This window comes from Mustela nigripes, chromosome 16 (genome assembly GCF_022355385.1).
Source record: "Mustela nigripes isolate SB6536 chromosome 16, MUSNIG.SB6536, whole genome shotgun sequence".
Lineage (NCBI taxonomy): Eukaryota > Metazoa > Chordata > Mammalia > Carnivora > Mustelidae > Mustela > Mustela nigripes.
This window is the reverse complement of record NC_081572.1, coordinates 6638788-6645344: the sequence shown is the minus strand read 5'-3', so window position 1 is coordinate 6645344 and position 6557 is coordinate 6638788. Positions and strand designations below refer to the sequence as shown.

The 6557-nt window shown below is 52.2% G+C and overlaps 1 protein-coding gene across 1 annotated transcript in view; it reads left to right on the top strand.

Moving 5' to 3' along the window:
• The first annotated feature begins 1087 nt into the window (after positions 1–1087).
• The window catches only part of DNAI2 (dynein axonemal intermediate chain 2), a 28828-nt gene continuing 23358 nt past the window's right edge, over positions 1088–6557 (top strand). Inside the window, exon 1 of the mRNA XM_059380975.1 lies at positions 1088–1172. The gene's annotated coding sequence lies outside the window, so the exon portion shown is untranslated. The remainder of the gene's footprint in view (positions 1173–6557) is intronic.

The window sequence follows — 6557 nt, the reverse complement described above, 5'->3', positions numbered from 1 at the left end:
CCAGTTCAGTGGGGCTTGCAGATCTTCCTGACCCCCGCCCCCATCACCACCCTCAGCGCCCACCCCAGAGAGCCCTTTACCTGGAAGCACTGGTGGGAGCAGGATCCAAGTGGGGGGCGGAGAGGTGTTGGTGGCTGTCACTTTGGGGCTTGTTAGTATGGTTGGGCTAAGTGCCATCTTGGGAATTTTGTTGCACCTGCCCAGTTAAAGGCAGATGGGTAGAAGAGAAGATGCATTTGTGAAGAAGTTGGGGAACCAGAGTGGGGGAACATTTGCTTTTTTCCTGTAATTTCACAGCCCCCCCAAAACCCACAGGAAGCGCTCCAGGTGCCTTAGCCTGCCTTTTGGGACACCCCCCAACACACATACACCAAACTGGTCTCAGCTGACCTTTTCCAATTCCTATCTCATCGTCTCCCCCACAGGGACTGTCACCTCCTGCCACCATGATGCATCCACCTCCCCAAAACGTCTTTTTCCATCGCAACCACCCCTCCCTCGCACACGCCAGGCCCTCCCCCCAGTCTGGAGTCCTCTCCCTCACTCCTTCCCCTGCAACTCATCACCATTTTTCAGGACCAGCCCCAACCCCCAGGTCCACTTTTTGGCTGACACGTCCCCTGCCTACTCCAGTCCAGATCTCCAGTGCCCATCCCTGAACTTGGTTAGCCTGCTTCCCTGTGGTGGGAAGTAGGGGGCCGGCTTGTGTCTGGGTGCAGACATAATTCCCATTGAGTGAACAAGGAACCCGAAGGAAGGGGCAGTAAGACAACCTGCCAGATCACAGACAAATAATAGCAGAGCCTGGCATCACCCCTCAGGGCGCAGGATTTCGCAGCGCTGACTACAGTAATGTGCATGTTCTCAGGCTCTCGCCCAATGCATTTTTGGAGATTTGGACAAGCTCCTTGGCAGAGATCCCACAAACGTTTACTACCATCGGTGTTTGCCTCACTTGGTTCATTTTCCTCCTGACTCTGGAGACCTCCACAAGATGCTGCGGGATGGGCGGTCACGTGTTCGCCCTCCGCCCCGCCCCGCGTCCCGGCCCAGTCAGGGTTGCTAGGCAACAGGTAAACTCCGCGGGGCTGAGCCGTTTGAGAAGCGCTGGGGCCGGCGCTGCGGTTCCGGTGTTTCCCTTGTGGCCTGGAGGCGACAGGAAAGGACCTACGGTAAGGGCGCGGGGCTGGAGAGGGGAGGAGAGTGAAACGGGGAGCCCCAAGAAGCTCCTCGTGGGGGCAGCCTTTGGGGACAGCTCCTCCCGGGAGGTGGGTGTCAAGTGTCCCCACTCCATCCCTCTGGCTGCCCTCAGCACTCTCTCGAGTCACAGGACACTGCAGGTTCTGGTCACCTAGACTCCTACACCCCGAACTCCCAGTTAGTCTGCTCCTGACTCACCAGTCTCCTGGAGGGACAGGAGGTCTCTAAAGGGTTCACAGCTGGCTGGCTGGCTAGTGCAATCTGGGCTGGAGTGGGGGGGAGGTGGGCTTTCTGATAAAGGCGGGGGTGGGGGGTGGGGGAGAGGGAATCCATAATTATTGATCACGGACTAGGTCGCAGTTCCCCTAAATGCATGGCTTTATTTACTCCCTAACCCGGGGGGGACATTCCTACGCCCACTGAGATACCATGCTCAAGGTCACACGTTTACCTTCACCTTCCGGCAACACGTTCAAAGTTTATCACAATCTCTGGAATCACAGAAGTGTGTTCTTGGCTTTCAGACCCTGTGTGCTTCCCCGGTCACATCTATGCATAGCTATGCTTTGTTTTTCTGATCAGAAATGGAAGAGGGAGAGAGTTCTAGGGGAGAGCCCTGGGGGACAGGGCTAGTACTCAGCATGGGACAGAGGGAGTGCTGGGCTCCTTCCTGCACCGGGAGATGGGGACAGGGGTGAGGGGAAACTCCGTAGTCTGTCCTCAAGGAGACAGCGTTGTAGGGGGGAGAGCTGGTGAACCTCAAGGCAGCACGCTTCAGTCCTGGGGACCTTCTCGCACCTCTGCCTGTCCCTATCCTCCATGTGCTTGAAGCTCAGCTCAGGTTGACCCTAGTGTGCCTTGTGTTGTCCTTGTGGGATGCCATGGTAGGGGGCGGGTTGGATTCCTAGGGAGATCTGCCTCATTTGAAGACAAGTGAGTCCCTTAGGACCCCACATTCTAGAAGGTGCACAAGGACATAAGAAAGAGGGAAGGAGGGACACCTGGGTGGTTCAGTGAGTTAGAGCCTCTGCCTTCAGCTCAGGTCATGATCTCAGGGTCCTGGGATGGAGCCCCAGGTCGGGCTCTCTACTCAGTGGGGAGCCTGCTTCCTCCTCTCTCTCTGCCTGCCTCTCTACTTGTGGTCTCTGTCAAATAAATAAATAAAAATCTTTTTAAAAGAAAAAAAGAGGGAAGTGCCTCACCTGCATTCCTCTGCCAGGCCAGGTGCCAGACAGAGGCCGTCAGTCCCTGGCACAAAAACTGGGGGCTGCCCTAGGGACCACGAGGAAGAGGAAAATGCTTTCGTGTTTATGTTAGATGGGGTCCCGCACGGAGGGAAAGCAGCCCCCCTCCTCTCTCCCTACTAAGCTCGAAAACTGCCACCCCTCTCTTAGCCCCAACCCAAGCTTGGAAAGCCCACTTTCTCTTTTTTTTTTTTTTTTTTTTAAAGATTTTATTTATTTGACAGAGAGACAGCGAGAAAGGGAACACAAGCAGAGGGAGTGGGAGAGGGAGAGACGCAAGCTTCCCACCAAGCAGGAAGCCTGATTCGGGGCTTGATCCCAGGATCCTGGGGTCATGACCTGAGTCAAAGGCAGAAACTTAACAACTGAGCCACCCAGGCACCCAAAGCCCACTTTCTCTTAAGTCAGGGAGGTTCTTTCCAGGAATCACTTTGCTCATTATCATCGCACAAGAGGAGTTTTTATCATTGGTGAAGGTTCCAATCCGACAGCCCTGGGACATGGGACACAGTTGTCGCTTTGATGTTCGCCAGCCCTGTGTGTTCTTGTGTTTGAGACTCCCCGCGGGGTCCTGCCTATCCCTGGGTCTCTAGGTTCCCACGGGTGGGGGCCCCCTCCCCCAACGGCCCCAAACTGGCAGCAGGGCTGTCTCCGCCCCCCTCGGAAGCCCGCTTTGCAGACAGACAGCACCGCCTGGGGACGCCCAGCCACGGGCCCTTGTCCCACCAAGCAGGAGAGACCTCCTGAGACCCCCGTGCTGACCCTGCTATTCATCTTCAGGCCCCGCCAGCTTGTGAGAAAGAGCCTGCTCTGGATCCCTGAATGAGCTGTCTTCCCGTCACCGGGCCAGGCTTTAAATGTCCCTTCTGTCTGCCTCCAGATAGAAAACAATGCCTCTGTTCTTGCTCCTGGCTTGGCCTTGGGAGGCACCAAGAAGGAAAGCAAAGCTGTTTAAAATATGATCTGGGCAAAAGAGGTTATTTTTGTGCCTCTGGAGTTTCCTCCCGCTCGTAAGCCTCCTTGTGTCTCCAAAGAGCTGGCTTTTTCAGCAACCGTCTTTTCGCAGAGGGAGCACCAGGCAGCCCGTGACTCTGGGGACCCCGAAGCAGCCCCGTGGCCCCTCAACGCTCGCCCATGTAGAACGAACCTGTTAGGGTCACCTCCTGCACGTCGTGTTTCTGCTCCTACACTCTGCTGTCCAAGCCGTCGCTTCTACCTCTCTTGGTACAGGAGAGTTTCCAAACCTCGAGAAAGAGCGACAAATTCTGTTCTCTGCCAGTCTGTCTCAGGTCCAGCTGTTCCCGGGCTTGGGCGGCGCTGTCTTTAAGGAACAATGTATGCGGATGCAAAGGGACCTGGAAGTTAACCCTCCCACCCTCACCCTCTCGCCCCTGCCTCAGCTGCTCCAAGGCCAAGGCCACCCCAGGCACGTGCTTCTGGGCTATCCCACAGTTCTTGGCCCTGTATCCCAGGGGCCAGCAGCCAGGACCCAGTGGTCTGGTTCCCTGCAGACTGGGAGGGGAGGGGAGGCAGATGAGACATGTGTCTGATCGTAATATTCAATCTGGGTGGGGGGGGATTGTGAAAAACGCAAATTGCCAGGTCCTGTCCCAGACACAGGGTCAGCATTTGCAAGAGGGGGCCTGGGTGTCTCCATTTTGCAAAGGAACATGCCAGGTTTGAGACAGGCCAGCCGAGAGATTAAGAACCATCACTGTAAATCGGTGGTTCTCACCTTGGGCTGCGCACTGGGATTACCTGGGGAGTTTGGAAAAATCCTGTGGAGAGACCCCGATTTCAATCATCCACAGTTTAACCTAGGCCTTGTGATTTTATAAAGCCTTCCAGGAGTTTCTAAACCTAGAGCCAAGGTTAAGAATCACCGCTTTAGATCCAGATGGCCCTGGGCACTGGCTCTGCCTCAGCTTAAGAACTGTGACCTTGAGCAAGGCGTTTGAGGTCTCTGGGCATTGGTTTCTTCATACGCAGAATGAGAACTGTATGTGGGGGGCTCTGGGGGGCATGCAGTGAGGGAACCTGCAAACTGCTCTTCACAACACCGGGGACCCGCAGGTGTCTGTATATTCTGGATGGAAGTCTTTTATCAGACACGATTTGCAGATATTTTCTCCAAGTCTGTGGCTTGTCTTTTCATTTTCTTAATGTTACGAGTTTTTTTGTTGTTGTTCATTTGTTTTCTTGGTTTTTTGTTTTTGTTTTCTTTTTTTTTTTTAAGATAGTTAACTTTTTTCTTTTAAGATTTTATTTATTTATTTGACAGAGGGACAGCGAGAGAAGGAACACAAGCAGGGGGAATGGAAGAGGGAGAGGCAGGCTTCCCACTGAGCAGGGAGCCGGGTATGGGCCTTGATCCCAGGACTGGGGGATCATGACCTGAGCGGAAGGCTGTCGCTAAACGCTAAACGACTGAGCCACCCAGGCACCCTTTTGTTTTGTTTCGTTTGGATTTTATTTTGTTTTTAAGAGAAAGATTGCTCATAAGTGTTTGTGAGTTGGGGGTAGGAGGGGCAGAGACAGAATTTTATGGGGTCTCCACACCCAGTGTGCAGCCCAACACAAGACTTAATCTCATCACCCAGATATCGTGATCTGGGCCAAAACAAGAGTCAGACGCTTAACCAACAGAGCCACCCAGGTGCTCTAATGTTATCTTTTGCGTTGCAGAGTGTTTAATTCGAATGAAGTCCAACTTACTATTATTTTTGCTCTTATGGGCCATGTTTCTGGTGCCATATCTAAGGAATCTGCCCTATCAGGGTCACGAAGATTTCCTTCTGTATTCGTCCCCCTTAGTTTTATAGTCTTAGTTCTTACATTAACGTCCATGATGCATTTTGCGTTAATTTGTGTGTAGGGTGTGAGGTAGGGGGCCATGGTCATTCTGACCCACATGAACGCCCAGCAGGCCCAGCACCCTTTGTTGAAGAGACCATCATTTATCCATTGATCTGCCTTAGTACCTCTTCCAAAAATCAGTTGGTCATAAATATAAAGGTTTATTTCTGAACTCTCAATGCCATTCCATTGACGGAGTATCCATGGATGTCCAAGGATGTCATGTCCATCCTTACACCAGTACCACGCCTTCTTGATTTTTCAGTTTTAAGTAAATGTTTGCTGAATGAGTTAGTGAGAGAATGGAAACTATAGGAACAAATACAAGGCATTAAGTCTGGCATTCACAAAACCTATGAATTCCTAGAAAAGTCTATGTAATTAGATTTCCTTTTTTTTTTAAGATTTTTTTGGAGATTTTTATTTATTTATTTGACAGAGAGAGAAACAGCACAAGCAGGGGGAGGAGGAGAGGGAGAAGCAGGCTCTCCGCTGAGCAGGGAGCCCGATGCTCGATCCTAGGACCCTGAGATCTTGACCTGAGCCAAAGGCAGATGCCCAAATGACTGAGCCACCCAGACACCCCTAGATTTCTTTTTTTTTTTTTAATAGACTCAAGTTGGGTGCCCCAGAGGGCATTCTTGGGCAAAAACTCCAGCACAACATTGCTTGGTAAAATGAGGCACTCTATCATCTCTATTGCATTTTTCATCTGTTTCCTAAGTTTGGACATTTGTCTGTGGGTTTTACTGAAAGCAGGACCCATGTCCTCCAAGTATGTTCCCACCAGGTCCCCTTCCAGTTCAAAGGTAGCAACATCTGTTCACAGGCAAGAACCTAAACTCTGGGTCACCAAAGACCTTTGGTTGTAAATTCAAGTATGGCAAGGCTCCTGTCCAGACGTCCTCCCCACAGCTCCCACCCATTCATCCAAGGGTTCTGGGCAGGCCCATGAGCCTCACGGACCCACCGTCTGAGTCCTGGGGAATTTGCCATCAAAGACCCACTTTCTGAGAGTTAGGAGTGTCCAGCAAAGGGCGACTCTGCTCACCTCCATAGTACAGTCTTATAGACAGACCTCATCAGCTGGCCAGCCATGGAAGTCACCAAGCTCTCAGACCCCACAGAGTGTCCTGGTGTAACAGGGGTCAGTGAAGAGAAGAGCCATCTGTGGGAACTGCTCACTGCATTTCTACAACTCCCAGTTAGCCTTTGTGAGGAAACTTTTCTGTGTGTCTGATCCTTGCGTTCCCGTGG